Below are 20,997 nucleotides of genomic sequence, written 5' to 3' on the forward strand. Positions count from 1 at the left end.
TTTTTTGACTTTTGTGAATGTTTGGTTTGGAGCCCCGAGGGCTCGGATGAGTTTCAGGCATGTTTCGAAAGGTTTTGGACTAAAAATGAAAAATTTTGTGTCTGGTGCCTCTAGTGTCGCGTTTGCGAACACCAGGGTCACATTTGCGACCATAGTAGGGAAACCACAGGTATCGCAACTGCGATGCCAGGGTCACATTTGTGATGTTGCTTGGGGCTGGGCGAGGTTCGCCTTTGTGACAAATAGGTCGCTTTTGTGAGGGGAACATGGTTCGCAATTGTGAACCCATCTTCGTATTTCCAAGAGTTTCCCAAGCTGTCAGTGCCGCAATTGCGAGCTTTTCTTCGCTATTGCGATTGCGAACCCGATTTCGCAATTGCGACATCGTCAACTGAACAAAATGTTAGAAAATCAGGATTTCATATCATATTATCTCATTTTAGGACCCTAGGCTCGGTAAGAGGCAATTAGGAGGGGGGATTTTCATCTGCAAACTTTGGCTGAGTGATTTCCAATCCATTTCCAACTATATTCTATCATTATATCTTATATCGTAACATCAAAATCATGTGAATCAAAGTGAAAATTTGTGAAACTTTGTCATGTTTTTGAAAAATAAGAATTTGAGTTTTGAGAGTCGATTTTGACTCGGATATTGAAACTAATTACATATATGAACTTGTGGGGTTATGAGTAGTCAGAATCTACCATTGGACCCTGGATTTGACCGGACGGGCCTCGGGTAAAATATTATTGACTTTTTGGGAAAAGTGTAAAGATCAAAGCTTTATTGATTGTAATCATTTTCTCTTGCAACTGTTAACAATATTAGGCCGATTTTGGTTAGATTTGAGCCGTGTGGAGGCGTGTTTTAAAGGAAAAGCTATTTCCGAGGGTTGAATTGGTCTAGTTGAGGAAAGTATCTTGCCTAACCTTGTGTGGAGGAACTACACATTAGGATTTGGGATTGATTATGTCATTTGTGATATGTGAAAGTCGTGTTTCCAAGGTGACGAGTGGGTACACCGGTTATGTGTTGTATTGACCGGTTTAGGCTAATCAGACTCTTTCCATAATTAAATTGAATTGTCATATCATGTTCTAAATCCTCATAGTCAATCCATCCTTACTTGTGTTAGTCTATCCTTACATGCCTTAAAAGACTTGTTTAACACATGTTGTACATCTTACTTGATATTTTGCTCTTATGCTTTAGTTGAACTTGTTGCCTCTTTCATTGTTACATGTTGTCTCTTCCATTGTTGATTTATCATTATTTGAAATTATTGTTACATTTTATCTCTTTCATTATTGATTATCCTTACTCAAAGTCATCGGTATATGTTATCTCTTTCACTGTGAGTTATTCTTATTTAGTATAATGGTTATGCATTATCTTTCTCATTGTTGAGTTAGCGGTGTTGAAGTTGTGGAAGTCGTTATCACATTGAGGCGAAGTTGTTAAGTGTTGAGATATCCTTCTTGTTGAGAAATTTACATTTCATTGTTGTTGTTGATATTCTTGTACACATTGTTGTTGATCCATGGGCTATTGATGAGGAAACATTGATATTTTTCGTTATTGTCAAGTTGTGACATATGGACACTTGTGATGCGAGTTGTTATTGAGATATGATATTTATGCGCATGTGGAGGTATAAGGATAGGGGTTAATGTGTATGTGGCGGTATATAGTTGGACTTATGTGCGTGTGGCTTGTAAGGGAATTACGTGAAGCCACACTGCGTCATAAGGTGGACAAAAGTGTGTGTAGCTATTTCAGAAAAAATATTTTCAAAACTATTTAAATGTAAGGCTCACGCGGTAGTTTAAGGAAAGATTATGATTGAAATTGAAAATTGGGAACACGAGGCAGTACCTTGGTTGTGATGCTTGTTGTACACGCTGCAGTACCTCTGTTGTGATTCTTGTTTTACACGAGGCAGTAACTCGGTTGTGATTCTTGTTGCCTACGAGGTGGTACCTTGTCTGTGATTCGTGTTGTTATCTCATGTTGAAAAGAGTTATTGGTGAAATACTCCTTGTTGCCTCTATTCTTCCTTATCGTATCAGTTTGGATCCGTATTTTGACTTTGGTGGTTCCCTTTAACTGTTTCTGTCACGACCCAAGATCCATTGAATGCCATGATGGCGCCGGACACCTCGCTCAGGCAAGCCAACATTAAATAATTAATTAAATTCTCAATTTAGTATTTTTTGAAATCATTTCTTTTCCTTACATTTCAACAATAAATAATGAAATTCACTGAATAAGTAATGATGTCTTCAACAAACATAAATGTTGCATAATCTCACTGTCATCCCAAAATCCGGTATCACAAGTACATGATCAATTTCTAGGAAATGAAGTACAATACGATAACTGCCCGGAATACAATTGGACAGAAAAGAATTACAATACTCTGAAAGAGACTCTGCTGGCTGCGGGTCGTCTCGAGAGATGCAGCTCACCTAAGTCTCTGTGTGAACCATGCCGTTGCGCCCAACGAGGCCACTAGACGTATATGTGCCTGAGCAACAAAAATGCACAGCAAGTGTAGTATGAGTATGAAAACGTGTACCTAACAAGTATCCAGTCTAACCTCGAAGTAGTAAGGAGAAGTCGACTTTGACACTTACTAGTGGTCCAATAATAAAATATCAATAATGTGGAAAATCATGGATTTTTTGAAGTGTCTGTAAACTCATTTAATCATGAAGTAGGTAAACAATTCTTTTAATAGTAATAGATTTCCAAAAAAACCCTATATTTCATCATTTATTAATTTATCTCAGGCCAGGGAGGCAATATCAAATTGTGTCAATCTCAAGGCAAGCAATACAAACATGCGCAAATCATGTCGAGGTCGTATGGCCCTATCCAACATAATAATAAATGGAGTCCAAAACCTAAATATTGTGGTTGTGGACTTAAAATACATTTTTACTGCCTAAAAAAAGTTACTTTTCTATATATAACGCGGTATTACACCGCGCTATATTTTAACGGTATTTCAGCCGTTAAAGTGTAGGGCGGTGTAATACCGTATTATATATAGCGCGTTGTAATACCGCGCGTTGTAAAACCCTCCTTCTTCCCCAACGCGCTATATATATTTGAATTACTGTTATGTCAGTTAACCACAGGAGACTAATTGGTGGGCCCACAAACATGTATAGCGCGGTATTACACCGCGCTATATATAACGCGGTATTACACCGCTGTCACGCCCCAAAACAAAGGGACATGACCGGCGCTCGACCGGGTAGCCCCAGTGAAGCGGACCTGGTTGCCTCTCCCTATCCCACGTGTTACCCCGTGTTTTCATTACTCGTTAATCAAAAGAAATAGCCATTATAATTAAAACACCTTTTTACGAAATATACATAACAAACATGGTTACTTAGCGTGGTTTACAACTTACATCGCCCAAGATACAAAATACATATTACATAAGTTCATAACCCACGTTTCCTATCTACGGAACCTCTAAGGAAACAAAAGGATGATACAATACTTGCCGGTAACAAGGCTCCAGCTATACCTTACACAAGTACCAAAACAACACTCCGGAATAAAAGCGGCATGAGCCACGCAGGGCCCCGAGAGGAAAGGGGCTCACCAATTCAGTTGACGGGAAGTGAAGGGGAGCTACGGTCGGTGGACTGGAGTACCTGCTATGGATCCACCTACAATCATAACACGAATGTAGCGCCCCCGGCAAAAGGGACGTCAGTACATTTGAATTGTACTAGTATGTATGAACAAACTTTGCCCCAAGTAAACTCAAATCCATACACAAGTAACGAGCAGTAATAGAATCAGCAATCAAATACACATGAAAGGAACAATCAAGCCAAACAAGTTTTCAATCTCTCCTTTTTCCCCTTCAACATCATCACATCAATGATTTCACAATTTTCTCATATTTTCATTTCAATAGTGATTTCGATCACTTTCCACCCTTATTACCTCATCACTCTTATTACCTTGGCCACCCTTATCACCACAACCCACACCTTATTACTTTGTGTTGCGGCGCGCAACCCGATCCCACCGAACAATCACAATTCACAAACAACAACAACAATAATTCACAAGGGACAACAACAACAACAACGATTCACAAATAATTTCCATAATCATCAATACCAGTTCCATCATATTCAACAGCTCATATGCATTTTAAGTCACAACGATAATTGCCCATGACAAGTCATATATGTTATAACCACAAATGTTTCGATTGCATCAATTACGATTTCTTTCCATCATTTGTTTCCCAGCTCTTACCACATAAACACATTCACACACACACATTTGGTTTGTTGCCAATTACTTGCACCATTATATCGGGAGACTTAACCACGAACACCCAAAGCATACAAATCACAAGAATTTCACAAATAGTCCACATAGATATCACCTACCAAATAGTCGTACACCAAACAAAGTGACTTTACAAGGGTCAAAGTTAGCCATACGTACCTGGAGCCGAATTCCCTTTTAACTTCTACTTTCAATTCACCAAACAGCCTAGCAACGTTAAATCTAGTGCACAAGTTAACACATATATCTTAGAATTGAAGTTCACAATTACCACCCGAATATATTTAGGTTATCAACCCTTCTTTTGTAAACCTCTACTTCTACCCAATTTCCCCTTACTAGGTTTTAGGTTTTAAAAGACATGCATGTACGTTTTCACCATTTTCTTTTAAAAGTTAATGCATGAGACTCCCCTTTTATGTTTAAACCTGAAAATCAATGAAAAAGGGTTGGGGATTTTACCTGCAAGAATGGGGATGAAGACAATAACTTTGAAATTTCCCGGCCCGGATAGTTTTGAAGAATCAAATTGATGAAGATGAACTTTCTCTCTCAAGAACCCTCTCTTCCCTCTCTCTTATTTTGTTCAGAAAACTCGTTAAAATGAGGGGTTGGGGCGTTTTATTAAAAAGGGGGTCGGGTTTAAAATTTAGAAAAAATAGGAACCCGAGTCAGGTATGCGGTCGCATTTTGCGATCGCAGAGACGAAATGCGGTCCGCAGAATGGACCGCAAAAGTACTCCAAAAACCTGATCCTACTGTTTGGGTTTGCGGCGGAAATGCGGTCCGCATACTCGATTTGCGATTGCATAATGCACCGCATTTTTGACCTCAAATTTGACTGACACATTGACTCACTTTGCGATACCAATGCGGTCTGCATATCAGTTATGCGATCGCATAATGGACCGCATTTTGACCTCAATTTTAACCAAACCACTGACTCAATCTGCGGCAGAAATGCGGTCCGCATACATTATTTGCGACCGCATTCTGGACCGCAAAATCACACTTTTCTGGAAAACTTTTATTCATTGATTTTTGAATGCTTAGATCAGGAATTTTACACATTCCCAACACATATTCGGAACCTGACCCTACAAGCTACTAGGTTTTGAGCACAAATTTTCACGGGGCTTTACATTCTCCCTCACTTAAAATCATTCATCCTCGAATGAGGATCTTGAAAATCAGTTGGTTTTGGAAAACATGATATGCAAACTCCCAATTTTCACTAACTCCCATATTTTTAGAAAAATTTTGCCAGAATTTCCTTTGTAATTAGGCTTATCTACCTGTCAGAGAGCCCCCGAAACATATGTCCAAGCACCATTACACAATTCCAACTATCCCTACAACTGGTATACAATTCATTACCTCAACAATTTGCACATATTCAATCACTTTTTACATTTTGCACATAAACTAGTCACTTCAACGAGTCCCATACAATTTAACCACTTCAACGTACTATATGCATTTCAATTTATCATTACGAATCTATACTACCATTAACCATCCACTTATCACAAAAACTTTTATTTATCAAAAGGGTTGCATATGACTCAAATAACCACAACACTTACAATTCTTGCACAATTTGAGGAGTTACAATAGTAAAACATTTAGAAGGAAGAGATGGGGTGTCTTTGCACCAATTTGGACACAATATCAGTTTGTTTAGCGATAAGAGTTCGCACGATTACTACTAGACTTATTCGAACAGGTGGGGGTATTTTTCCTTCATTTCATTTTCCGCTTCCCATGTGGCTTCCTCAACTCGTTGACTTCGCCATAATACTTTAACTGAAGCAACTTCCTTATTTCTCAATTTACGGACTTGCCTATCAAGAATAGCAACTGTAACCTCTTCATACGACAACTCTTCATTAACCTCGATGGTCTCAACTGGCACGATGGTGGATGGATCTCCAACCACTTTCTTTAACATAGACACATGGAACACCGGGTGCACTAATGACATTTCAGGAGGCAATTCCAGCTTATAAGCCACCTGCCCTATCCTTTGAACGATCCGATACAGCCCGACATACCTACGACTCAACTTTCCTTTCTTCCCGAATCGCATGACTCCCTTCATAAGAGATACCCTCAAGAACACCCAATCATCAACTTGAAATTCCAATTCCCTTCGACGAACGTCCGCATAGGATTTCTGGTGACTCTGAGCAGTTTTCATCCTTTCCTGAATGACTTTAACTTTCTCCATAGTCTGGTGCACGAGATCTGGCCCCAACAATTCTGCCACCCACTTCAAACCATCCAATCATAGACCTACACCTCTTCCGTACAATGCCTCAAATGGGGCCATCTGAATGCTAGCATAAAAGCTGTTATTGTAAGCAAACTCTATAAGTGGCAAGTGATCGTCCCAATTACCTTTGAAATCCAAGACACAAGCCCGCAACATATCTTCAAGCGTTTGAATAGTCCGCTCTGCTTGACCGTCAGTCTGTGGATGGAAAGCCGTGCTGAGATTCACCTGAGTATTCCCAAACCTTGCTGAAATTTCTTCCAAAAATTAGCTGTGAACTGGGCCCTCGATATGAGATAATAGAAAGTGGAGTGCCATGAAGCCTTACTATTTCCTTGATATACAACTTAGCATACTGTTCTGCAGTATCGGTGGACTTGACTGGCAAGAAGTGAGCTGATTTGGTGAGTCGATCCACTATTACCTAAATTGAGTCGAATTTGCGCTGGGTGCGAGGTAACCCTACCACGAAATCCATGTTGATCATCTCCCATTTCCACATTGGTATTTCCATAAGCTGAGTTAACCCACCGGGCCGCTGATGCTCAGCTTTTACTTGCTGACAATTCGGACATTTAGATACAAAGTCCGCCACACCCCTCTTCATACCGTTCCACCAATAAATTTCCTTGAGATCATGATACATTTTTGTAGAACCTGGGTGCACGGAATACCTGGAATAATGAGCCTCCGCCATTACCCTTTCCCGAAGCTTATCTACATCCGGAACACATAGCCTACCTTGACATCGCAATACACCATCCTCGTCGCTGAGTGAAAATGCCGAAGTCGTGTTATTCAAAACTGCCTCCTTCATCCGAGCCAATGCTGGATCAATAAACTGCTTTTCCTTGACTTCCGCTACAAGTGACGATTCTGCACCATTATGCACCATAAAATTCCCCTCATCTGAGGTCGAAATACAAACCCCTAAACTGGCCAATTGATAAACCTCCCGAACCAAGGGCCTCTGATCCGCTCCCAAATGAGCCAAACTACCCACAGACTTCCGATTGAGAGCGTCGGCCACCACATTCGCCTTCCCTGGATGGTACAAAATGTTCATATCATAATCCTTGAGCAATTCTAACCACCGTCGCTGCCTTAAATTCAGCTCTTTCTGCTTGAACAAATACTGGAGACTCTTGTGGTCTGAGAACACATCCACATGGACCCCATAAAGATAATGCCGCCATATTTTCAAAGCAAACACAACTGCTGCAAGCTCCAAATCATGCGTCAGATAATTCTTCTCGTGATTCTTGAGCTGCCTCGAAGCATACGCTATAACCTTCCCATGTTGCATCAACACACACCCCAAACCAACCCTGGAGGCATCGCAATAAACCACAAATCCTTCTGTGCCTTCTGGCAAGGTCAATATCGGCGTCGAGGTCAACCTCAACTTCAATTCCTGAAAACATTTCTCACAAGCATCCGACCATTGGAACTTAACTACTTTCTGCGTCAACTTAGTCAATGGGGACGCGAGGGTAGAGAATCCCTCCACAAACCTCCGATAATACCCTGCTAAACCCAAGAAGCTACGAATTTCCGTCGGGGTCGTGGGTCTAGGCCAATCCTTCACTGCTGAAATCTTCTGGGGGTCTACCTGAATCCCTTCACTAGAAACAACATGACCCAGAAAGGTAACGGACTCCAACCAAAATTCACATTTCGAAAATTTAGCATACAACTGGTGCTGATGAAGAGTCTGGAGAACTGCCCTGAGGTGACCGGCATAATCCTCCCGGCTCCGCGAATATACAAGGATGTCATCAATGAAAACAATCACGAAGGAGTCTAGAAATGGCTTGAAGACCCGATTCATAAGATCCATAAAAGCTGCCGGGGCGTTGGTTAGCCCAAAAGACATGACCAAGAATTCAAAGTGACCATAGCGAGTTCTGAAAGCGGTCTTGGGAATATCCTGCTCCCTAATCTTCAATTGGTGATACCCGGACCGTAGATCAATTTTGGAGAAGAACCTTGCACCTTGCAATTGGTCGAACAAGTCATCTATCCGAGGCAAGGGATATTTATTCTTGATGGTGACTTTGAGCTGCCGATAATCAATACACATCCGGAGCGACCCATCCTTCTTTTTGACAAAGAGAACCGGAGCACCCCACGGCGACACACTCGGCCGTATAAACCCCTTTTCTAATAAATCCTTCAGCTGCTCCTTTAACTCCCTTAACTCTGCTGGAGCCATTCTGTATGGTGGAATAGATATTGGCTGCGTATCTGGCAATACATCAATCCCGAAATCAATCTCCCTATCTGGCGGAATCCCTGGAAGCTCGTCCGGAAACACTTCAAGAAACTCATTCACGACTGGCACGGACTCGGGGTTAGACACTTCTGAAGTGGTGTCCGCCACCCGAACCAAATGATAGTTACACCCCTTCTTGATCATCTTCGAAGCCTTAAGGTAGGAAATAGACCTACCCTTCGGCACCACACCATTCCTCTTCCACTCAATAACCGGCTCATTAGGGAACTCGAGTCTCATGACTCTCGTTCGGCAGTCAAGTTTAGCAAAGCACGAATAAAGTCAGTCCACACCCATAATCACATCAAAATCCACCATTCCAAGCTCGATAATATCGGCCGTGGTAACACGACCACATACCATGACAACACAATTCCTATAAATTCGCGAGGCTGTGATAGAATCACCAACCGGAGTCGATACGGAGAACGGCTCATCAAGCTGTTCGGGTTCTATCCCAAAACTTGAAGCAATGAATGGGGTGACATAAGACAAAGAGGACCCCGGATCAATAAGAGCATAACAATCAATAGCCTGAACGGACAAGATACCTGTAACCACATTTGGAGAAGCCTCTGCACTCTGGCGACCACTCAAAGCATAAAACCGGCTGGGTCCACCTCTACCACGAGCTCCACCCCTAACTGCACCACGGCAGTTGGAGGACGCACAGATGATGTGGCGACTGAAGAACCGGATGACTAAGCAAATCCCCTACCCATGCCCTGACTAGGCACACGACAGTCCCGCTGGATATGACCTCTCACCCTGCATCTAAAACACACTGGAATATCAAAATAACAAGTCTCTGTTTGGAATCTCCCACACTTGGGGCATGAAGTCCTCCCCTGCTGCTGTGATCTCCCTCCCGAACGACCGGACTGATGGGATTTCCTACTGTCTGAACCTGGTCTCATGTGGCTGCTCTGCGGATGACTGTGTAAAGATGGTGGTGCGCTCGCTGAGGACTGAGCATATGACTGGGATGGCCCTGGTGGCCCTCTCCCCTGAGATGGTCTCCCTGAGTGACCCACTGATCGGGCCTTGCTGCTACTCTCCCTTTCCGCCCGTATCTTCAATTTTCTAGCCTCTGTGGCCTGAGCGAATCCCACAATCTTCCCATAATTCATATCCGAGTGTAAGGCCGCTGTGTCAGCCTCATTCACCACCAAAGGACTAAGGCCCTGAACGAATCGCCGAACTCGAGCATCCATGGTCGACACAAACTGAGGAGCATACTTGGACAATCTCACAAACTCCATGTGGTACTCCCAAACACTCATATTGCCCTGCTTGAGGACCTCAAACTTAGTGGCATGGGCTGCCATCGTCTCGGCGGGCAAGAAATGGTCCATAAATGCATCTACAAACTTATCCCATCTAGCCGGAGGTCTTCCCTCCCCACGGGAATCCTCCCACATCTCGAACCATGAATACGCTGCTCCCCTCAACCTTTATGAAGCCAATTTAACTCCCTCCGTCTCTGAAGCCTTCATTACTCGAAGGGTCTTGTACATTTCATCAAGGAAATCCTGTGGGTCGGCCTCTAGGTCTGTGCCTGAGAACACTGGAGGGGCTAACCGCAGAAATTGGTTGACTCTGGAACTGGCGGAATCTCCCTGTTCGCTGGAGGATGCAGGGACATCATGAGATCTCTGGGCCTGAGCGGCCACTAACTGGGTCAACATACGGATGGCTCCTCTAAGGTCCCCATCACGAACCCCGGGACCGGAAGCTGGAACTGCATCAGAATCAGGAATATCGGCGGGAGGGATGGTAGCACCCTCTGCCGCAGCAGGAACAGGAACACTTTGGTCTGGGATAGACGGGCCGGGTAGATTCAAGACCGGGGAGTCACTCTCACCCACGACATCAGGTACATGATCCATAGCCACACTTGGGGTGGCATTGGCCCCAAGGCCGAGTCTAGCTCTCTTCTTAGGTACCATTACTGAAAAATTCGGAACAGAGTACGAGTTAGACATAGATACTTCCACTTTTCACTTCACCGCACGATATAGAATAACAAAGAAGAGGGTAATTTCCTAAATGTTCATGCAGCCCCCTACTTATAGATGTGGTCGACAGCACACCGATAAGAAGGGCTCTACTAGACACGGCTTCGAGACATCCTAGTACTCTTTTAAAACCTTAGGCTCTGATACCAAGTTTGTCACGCCCCAAAATCGAGGGACATGACCGGCGCTCGACCGGGTAGCCCCAGTCAAGCGGACCTGGGTGCCTCTCCAATCCCACGTGTTACCCCGTGTTTTCATTACTCGTTAATCAAAAGAAATAGCCATTATAATTAAAACACCTTTTTACGAAATATACATAACAAATATGGTTACTTAGCGTGGTTTACAACTTTCATAGCCCAACATACAAAATACATATTACATAAGTTCATAACCCACATTTCCTGTCTACGGAACCTCTAAGGATACAAAAGGATTATACAATACTTGCCGGTAACAAGGCTCCGGCTATACCTTACACAAATACCAAAACAAGACTCTGGAATAAAAGCGGCATGAGCCACGCAGGGCCCCGAGAGGAAAGGGGCTCACCAATTCAGCTGACGGGAAGTGAAGGGGAGCTACGGTCGGTGGACTGGAGTACCTGCTATGGATCCACCTACAATCATAACACGAATGTAGCGCCCCCGGCAAAAGGGACGTCAGTACATTTGAATTGTACTGGTATGTATAAACAAACTTTGCCCCAATTAAACTCAAATCCATACACAAGTAACGAGCAGTAATAGAATCAACAATCAAATACACATGAAAGGAACAATCAAGCCAAACAAGTTTACAATCTCTCCTTTTTCCCCTTCAACATCATCACATCAATGATTTCACAATTTTATCATATTTTCATTTCAATAGTGATTTCGATCACTTTCCACCCTTATTACCTCGACCACCCTTATCACCACAACCCACACCTTATTTCTTTGTGTTGCGGCGCACAACCCGATCCCACCGAACAATCACAATTCACAAACAACAACAACAACATTAACAACAACAAGGGACAACAACAACGATTCACAAAGAATTTCCATAACCATCAATACCAGTTCCATCATATTCAACATCTCATATGCATTTTAAGTCACAACGATAATTGCCCATGACAAGTCATATATGTTATAACCACAGTTGTTTCGATTGCATCAATTACGATTTCTTTCCATCATTTGTTTCCCAGCTCTTACCACATAAACACATTCACACACACACACATTTGGTTTGTTGCCAATTACTTGCACCATTATATCGGGAGACTTAACCACGAACACCCAAAGCATACCAATCACAAGAATTTCACAAATAGTCCACATAGATATCACCTACCAAATAGTCGTACACCAAACAAAGTGACTTTACAAGGGTCAAAGTTAGCCATACATACCTGGAGCCGAATTTCCTTTTAACTTCTACTTTCAATTCACCAAACAGCCTAGCAACGTCAAATCTAGTAAACAAATTAACACATATATCTTAGAATTGAAGTTCACAATTACTACCCGAACATATTTAGGTTATCAACCCTTCTTTTGCAAACCTCTACTTCTACCCAATTTCCCCTTACTAGGTTTTAGGTTTTAAAAGACATGCATGTACGTTTTCACCCTTTTCTTTCAAGAGTCAATGCATGAGACTCCCCTTTTATGTTTAAACCTGAAAATCAATGAAAAAGAGTTGGGGATTTTACCTGCAAGAATGGGGAGGAAGACAATTACTTTGAAATTTCCCGGCCCGGATAGTTTTGAAGAATCAAATTGATGAAGATGAACTTTCTCTCTCAAGAACCCTCTCTTACCTCTCTCTTATTTTGTTCGGAAAACTCGTTAAAATGAGGGGTTGGGGTGTTTATTTAAAAAGGGGGTCGGGTTTAAAATTTAGAAAAAATAGGAACCCGAGTCATGTATGCGGTCGCATTTTGCGATCGCACAGACGAAATGCGGTCCGCAGAATGGACCACAAAAGTACTCCAAAAACCTGATCCTACTGTTTGGGTTTGCGTCAGAAATGCGGTCCGCATACCCGATTTGTGGTCGCATAATGCACCGCATTTTTTGCCTCTAATTTGACTGACACATTGACCCACTTTGCGATACCAATGCGGTCCGCATATCAGTTATGCGATCGCATAATGGACCGCATTTTGACCTCAATTTTAACCAAACCACTGACTCAATCTGCGGCAGAAATGCGGTCCGCATACATGATTTGCGACCGCATTCTGGACCGCAAAATAACACTTTTCTGGAAAACTTTTATTCATTGATTTTTGAATGCGTAGATCAGTACAAAGGGTCCAGACCGCGGCGAGCTATTTTACACATTCCCAACACATATTCGGAACCTGACCCTACTTGTTACTAGGTTTTGAGCATAAAGTTTCACGGGGCCTTACAACCGCGCTATACTTTAATGGCTGAAACACCTTTAAAATATATTGCGGTGTAATACCGCATTATATATAGAAAATAACTTTTTTTAGGCAGTAGAAATGTATTTTAAGTCCAAAACCAAAACATTTAGGTTTTGGACTCATAATAAATGTGTACTGCCAGAGGGTTGAATTGCGCGAACCATAGATGCATCTATTACCCTACTAGCGTTTCATACATGCGACGCGGTCAAATGTAAACAAAGAGTTAGCCCACTCGCGAATCATACATGCGACGCAGGTACACATAGAAACACACCTTCAAACAGTCAATCAAGACTTCTTCAGGGAAGCAATTGTTCAAGAAGGTGTCAATTTCTCTTTTTAAGACAAGAAAACGAAGTTTAACTCTTTTAGGAAATCATTTACCCTTTCGATATGATTTAGCTAATCCAAACTGTCAATAAGGTTACAATTATTTCAATTAAAGCATGCTTTTGGGTCCTAGACAACCCGGACATAAGCATAATAGCAGCTACGCACGGACTCTCGTCACCTCGTGCGTACGTAACCCCCACAAATAGGAGCACATAACCAATTAATTCACCTACGGGGACAATTCCTTCTAACAAGGTTAGAAAAGAGACTTACCTCGCTCCAAAGTTCCATAACCAGCTTCCCAAGCCCTTCCGACAACTCAAATCGATGCACCACGCTCCAAAACTTGCCAAATAATGGGCAACCTAATGAAAATACACCCTAATACTTATAACAATTCAATTTATATAAATTCCCAGCTTCGCTCGAAAAGTTGAAAAAATCGCCCTCGGACCCACGTGCCCGGATTTCGAAATTTTTTTATAGATAAAGTTTACCCATAACCTCACGAACTCAAATATATCATTTATTCTCAATTTCATGCCCAAATTCGTTGTATCAATCCAAAAATACCAAATCTTAGGTTTCCTACAAAACCCCACAATTTCCCACTAATTTCCATGCTCAAATCTGTATATATTCATGTCTTTAACTCAAAACTAGTATGAACCACTTACCTCATGCTTGGTGATGAAAATGGCACTCCCAAGTTGCTCCAAAAATCGGCTCCCATGAAGGATTTGAGACACAATGAGCCAAAACTCGTTTTTTTAAAACACTTCATTGCCTAGCGACCTTCGCAGCTGCAGTCACGTGACCGCTTCTGCGGTCCCGCGGGTGCGAACCAAACACCTCTTCTGCGGTCCAGTGCTCCCAGCCCATTCCTGCTTCTACGCCTTCTCTTCCGCAGGTGCGGTTCCGCTTCTGCGGCGAGATGACCGCATCTGCGGTCCCAGCTCTCCCCCACCAAAATCGCATATGCGACCACAGGGCCGCTTCTGTGGCTCTGCACCTGCGGCCCAAGCCTCGCAGGTGCGGTTACACCAGAAGGCAACTGCTAAATTCTTCTTCTGACTCCAAATTCGATCTGTTAATCACCCGGAATCCACCTGAGGCCCCCGAGACCTCATCCAATCACACAAACCAGTCCCATTACATAAAACGGACCTGCTCGAGGCCTCAAATCACATCAAACAACGCTAAAATCACAAATCACACTCCATTTCAAACTTGATGAACTTTAGAACTTCAAACTTCTTCATTCGATGCCGAAACCTATCAAATCACATCCGATTGACCTCAAATTTCACACACAAGTCATATTCGACATTATGGACCTTCTCTAACTTCCGGAATCAGAATCCGACCCGATATCAAAAAGTCCACTTCTGGTCAAACTTCTCAAAAAACCTTCAAATTTCTAACTTTCGCCAAATGACTCCAAAATGACCTACGGACCTCCAAATTCGCTTCCGATCGCGCTCCCAATACCAAAATCAAAATACAGAGCTATTCCTAGACTCGGAATCCCAAACAGACCTCGATAACACTGAATGCACTTCTAACCAAACTTATGAAATTCTTCCAAAATGCTAACTTACACAATAGGAGCTGAAACGCTCCTGGATCATCCAAAACCCGATCCGGACATACGCCCAAGTCCAAAATTATCATTTGAACCTGCTAGAACCTTCAAATCCTAATTTCAAGGTCGTTTACTCAAAAATCCAATCTTAGTCAATGCTGCCAACTTAAAGCTTTCGAAATGAGAATTTTCTTTCCAAATCAACCTCGAACTTCCCGAAATTCAAATTCGACCACGCGTACAAGTCCTAATACCTTATGTGAAGTTGCTCACGACCTCAAAATGCTAAACGAAGCGATATGGCTCAAAATGACCGGTCGGGTCGTTACATTCTCTCCCACTTAAACATACGTTCGTCCTCGAATGTGCTGAGAACTGTGCTAGAGTTTTCCGAAATCACTGTTTAACACCTCGTGCACCCACCCGTGCTACTACAACTCAGTTGAGCACATTAGCTCGATCAAATCTGAAGATATTCTATTTATACAAGCAAATAAGCTTAGAGCCCAATTCCAACATCCGCAATTCTCTGCCAGGCATGTTTCTATCCTACAAACACTGTATCAATCACCACACGATACATCGATTCATGATTGCATACCTAGCTGAATTCACACTATGAACTACATAACTCCCATGACCATAATATCATCCTCTGATAACAATAGCCGAAATTCCACGAATTTGATGCTCCTAATACACCTCATGACATATATGTCTTGCCCTAACTTTTGCAATACCGCCACGACGGAAGAAATATGTAGAAATCCATAACCAGCTGTCGAGTCAACATATCGTTGAGTCTATACTCCCGACAAGAACCATTACCTCATTCTGAACCAAATAATGGTATTTGCTCTTTAATATACTTCCTATAATTAGATCGCACTGATCCTAGATCCAACAATCTCGTCTCATCCAGTACAAGCTGTTCAGGCAATAAGCCACCTAGACATGACCAAAAGTCTCATATGATGCCAAAATGTGCCGATAGGCCTCAAACTTGAACGTGATTGTAACGACCCGGCCAGTCATTTTAAGAATTAACACCCCGTTCCCCTACTAACTGCATTTCCCGTGTTTGTTTCTGCGATTGTAAGTTGTTGGGAGGATTCGTCTGGAGTTTCGGAGTGTTTTTGGACACTTAGTCCCTAAATGAGAGCTTAAGCTTTAGAATTTGGACCGTAGTTAGAGCAGTGTGAAGACGACCTCAGAATGGAATTACGTAGACTCTGTTAGCTCCGTTGGGTGATTTTGGGCTTAGGGGCGTGTTCGGATTGTGTTTTGGAGGTCTGTAGCTTAATTAGGCTTGAAATGCCGAAAGTCAAATTTTTGAAGTTTCCGGTTCAATAGTGAGATTTTGATCTAGGGGTCGGAATGGAATTACGGAAGTGGGAGTAGGTCCGTTGTGTCTTTTGGGACGTGTGTGCAAAATTGTAGGTAATTCGGACGAGGTTGGATAGACTTTTTGATCGGAAGCGGAAATTTGAAGTTTTGGAATTCCTTAGGCTTGGATTCGAGTGTGAATTGTGGTTTTAGCGTTGTTTGATGTGATTCGATGGTTGGAATAAGTTCGTATGATGTTTTAGGATTGGTTGGCATGTTTTGTTGAGGTCCCAGGGGCCTCGGGAGAGTTCCAGGAGCTTAACGGAAGTGAACTGGACTTAGGGAAAAATCTGAATGTTGCTGAAGTTTACTGAGGTGTGTCATAACCGCACCTGCGGTTTGGGGACCGCAGGTGCGGTGCTGCAGAAGCGGCTGGCGAACCGCAGAAGCGGAATTGGCCAGGCTCTCGGAAATCCACAGGTGCAATTGTTGGAGCGCACCTGCGGGACCGCAGGTGCGGGTCCGCAGGAGCGGGGAAATGGCCGTAGGTGCGAATATCCTGGGCCAGAACCTATATAAAGGTTCGCGAAATTTCCCATTTCTTCACCATTTTTATTCGGATTTTGAGCTTTTTGGAGGATTTTTAGAGAGGATTCAAGAGAGCTTCAAGGAGGTAAGGTTTTTGGAACCCAAACTCGTTATCATTGTATATTCTACTAATTTAGGCAAGAATTACATGAGAAATAAGGGTTAAAAATTGGGGGTTTAGGGCTTTTAATTGGAGACCTAAAATAGGGATTTGAGGGGTCATTTATGCATGGATTTTGGTACCTTGGGTATGAATGAACTTGTGAGAGTGTGAGGATTCTGAATTTGTGAATTTTACCCGATTCCGAGACGTGGACCCAGTGGTGTTTTGGTCATTTTTTCCTAATTTGGCGTATTAGCTTAGAATCAATTAGTTGAATTAGTTACTTGAAGTGTTATTTACATTATGCAATTACTTTGAATAGATTTGGGCCATTTGGAGTCGGATACTCGTGGCGAGAACGTGGTATAGATTTAGTTGAGCTGGTTCGAGGTAAGTGGCTTGTCTAACCTTGTGTGGGGGAAACTCCCCTTAGGATTGGTAATGTGATATATGAAATGCCTTGTTCGTGAGGTGACGAGTGCGTACTTGTGCTGATTGTTGCAAATCCAGTTTTTCATATAGTATCTACAAATTTTGTATTTCTTCGGTGTTTACATTACTTGAAATTTAAGCTCACTGTTAGCTTAGGGAAGCATGCCTAAATGACTAAATTGCTTATTTGCTCAAACTGTCTTATCTGAACTATGTGCAGCATGCTAGGTTAGAATTATCTGTTTATCTTGATATGAAATTGGATTGAGTTGGTTATTCTTGTGTTGTTGCTGTGTGTTTACATTGGGACGACGGGCGGTTTCCCGATAGATCCCCCTTGTCTTTTTATTTGGGACTACAGATGTGGTATTCCGATAGATCCCCCATGCACAGTGATATGTACTACGGGACAGCACCCGGGAGATCCACTGATTATTTTCTTTTTTGGCTATAGGACGGGATCCTGGTAGACCCCCGGTCGTTATCTCTGCGTTGGTTGTATACCTTCTATGATTATTTGCCTTGGTTGTAGTTGTTGTTTCCCTTATTATTTGTATTTCTTTACTACTGCTCATCTTCCTTATATATTATTGTACATGACCGGTAGGGCCCTGACCTTCCTCGTCACTACTCGACCGAGGTTAGGCTTGGCACTTACTGGGTACCGTTGTGGTGTACTCATGCCCTTTCCTGCACATGTTTTTGCGTGTGCAGATCTAGGTACTTCCACTAAGTCTTATTACCCTTCAGGCTAGGCGCTTTCTATAGAGATTTCGAGGTATATCTGCCCCGTCCGCAGACCGAGGAGTCCCTTTCCATTCTCTGTAGTAGTATAGCCCTTCTGTATCTTCGTTGTTGTTAGACATTTCTGGAGTTAGAGCATTTTATGTACTCTTAGCTTGTGATTCACGGGGTTCCGGATTTTGGGAGTGTCAGGTTGAAATTCTTGGATTGTTATATGCAGGGGGTATCTTAAACACTGTTATACTTTGTTATCTCGGTTTTTTATTAGTTTTTTTCCCGAAATTATTTCTTTTCCACATTTGTTAGGCTTACCTAGTCGTAAAGACTAGGTGCCGTCATGACTGTTCACGGAGGGTGAACTTGGGTCGTGACAAGTTGCTATCAGAGCTCTAGGTTCATATGAGTCATGAATCACAGGCGGGTTTATTAGTGTCTTGTGGATCGGTACGGAGACATCTGTGCTTATCCACGAGAGGCTATGTAACTGTTAAGAAAATTTCAGTTCATTTGAATTCCTTATCGTGCGAGTCTTTCGATATCGAAATTCTAAGCTTCTGTCTTCTATTCTCCCACAGATGGTGAGGACACGTGCTACTGGAGGTGACCTGACACCCGCGCCCCCTGCGAGAGCCGTTAGAGGTCGGGGCCGAGGTAGAGGCCGAGGGCGCGCATGCGGTGCAGCCAGAGCACCAGCGCGAGCTGCTACCGAGGAGCCACCAGCTGTTCCAGCTGGAGCCTAGGTGCCTGATACGCCCACAACTACTACTACTCCAGCACTACAGGAGACTCTTGCTTAGTTTATGAGTATGTACACCACTCTTGCTCAGGCAGGGCTGCTTCCCCTTCCTGCAGCCACATCCCAGGCCGGGGGAGGAGCACAGACTCCAGCCACCCGCAAGTGCATATTGAGATGATTCCAGAGATTGCATCGGCACAGCCCGTAGCCCCAGTTCAGCCCGAGAAAAGGGCAGTAGCTTCAGAGGAGGAGCAGAAGAGGCTTGAGAGGTTCCAGAAGTACCAGCCTCCTACATTCAGTGGACTAGCATCAGAGGATGCTCTGGGATTTCTAGATGGGTGTCACCGTATCCTCCGTACTATGGGTATATCTGGATCGAGCGGGGTTTCCTTCACCACCTTTCAGCTTCGAGGAGCTGCCTATGAGTGGTGGCGTGCTTATGAGTTAAACAGTCCGGATGAGGCAGCTTCCCTACTTGGACTCAGTTCACAAATATGTTCACGAGAGAGTATGTTCCCAAGAGCCTTAGGGACGCATGGCGCGTAGAGTTTGAGCGTTTGTGCTAGGGTACTATGACTTTCTCGGAGTATGTTGTCCGTTTCACTGACTTGGCTAGACATGCACTAGGTTTGGTTTCTACTGTTCGCGAGAAGGTTCGCCTGTTTATTGAGGGGCTCATTCCAAGCGTCAGGTCTAGTATGGCTTGGGAGTTGGAGATAGATATTTCTTATCAGTAGGTGGTGAGCATTTGTGGGAGAGTAGAGGGTATGCATGCTCGGGACCGAGAGGAGAGGGAGGCCAAGAGGTCTCGAGAGTAGGGCCATTTTTCTGGTGCCCGTGCCCCAGCTTCAGCTCGTCATGGTAGGGGTTATATGAGTTGCCCCGTTCATTCAGCTCTTCCAGCAGCCAGTGGTATTCCAACTCCTCCTAGACCTCAGGAGCCTTATTATGCACCTCCAGTATCTAGTGTGCCTCCTGCACGAGGTGCTTCTAGTGGTCAGCCTAGCAGACTTGGCCCGAGCCGATCACAGCCGCCACAACCTCCCAGGACTTGTTTTGAGTGTTGCGAGACACGCCATATGGTGAGGGATTGCCCTAGGCTTGGGAGGGGTGCAGCATCACAGACTTCTTAACCGCAACGTGCTCTTCAGGGTTCTCAGGCTATGATTACAGCACCAGTTTCTACCCCACCTGCCCCGCCAGCTAGAGGTGGAGGTTGGGGAGGTAGAGGTCGCCCTAGAGGGGAAGGCCAGGCCAGATGCTATGCCCTTCCTGCCCGTACTGAGGCTGTTGCCTCCGATTCTGGCATCACAGGTACTATCCTGGTCTGTCATAGAGATGCATCGGTTCTATTCGATCAAGGCTCCACTTATTCTTATGTCTCCTCTTATTTTTCCCCGTATTTGGCGTATCTCAGGATTCCTTGAGTTCTCCTGTTTATGTTTCTACTCCTGTTGGAGATTCTCTTATTGTGGACCGCATTTATCGGTCGTGTTTGATTGCTCTTAGTGGTTTTGAGACCAGAGCCGATCTATTATTGCCCAGCATTGTAGACTTTGATATTATTCTGGCATGGACTGGTTATCGCCCCATTATGCTATTCTTGATTGTCACATGAAAACGTAACGCTGGCTATGCCAGGTGTACCGCAAGTAGAGTGGAGGGGTACCTTAGATCATACATCCAGTAGAGTTATTTCATTTTTTAAGGCTTAACGTATGGTTGAGAAGGGGTGTGACACATATCTAGCTTATGTGAGAGATGTCAGTATTGATACCCCTACAGTTGATTCAGTCCTAGTAGTATGGGATTTTCTCTGAT

This window comes from Nicotiana attenuata, unplaced genomic scaffold (assembly GCF_001879085.1).
Source record: "Nicotiana attenuata strain UT unplaced genomic scaffold, NIATTr2, whole genome shotgun sequence".
NCBI lineage: Eukaryota > Viridiplantae > Streptophyta > Magnoliopsida > Solanales > Solanaceae > Nicotiana > Nicotiana attenuata.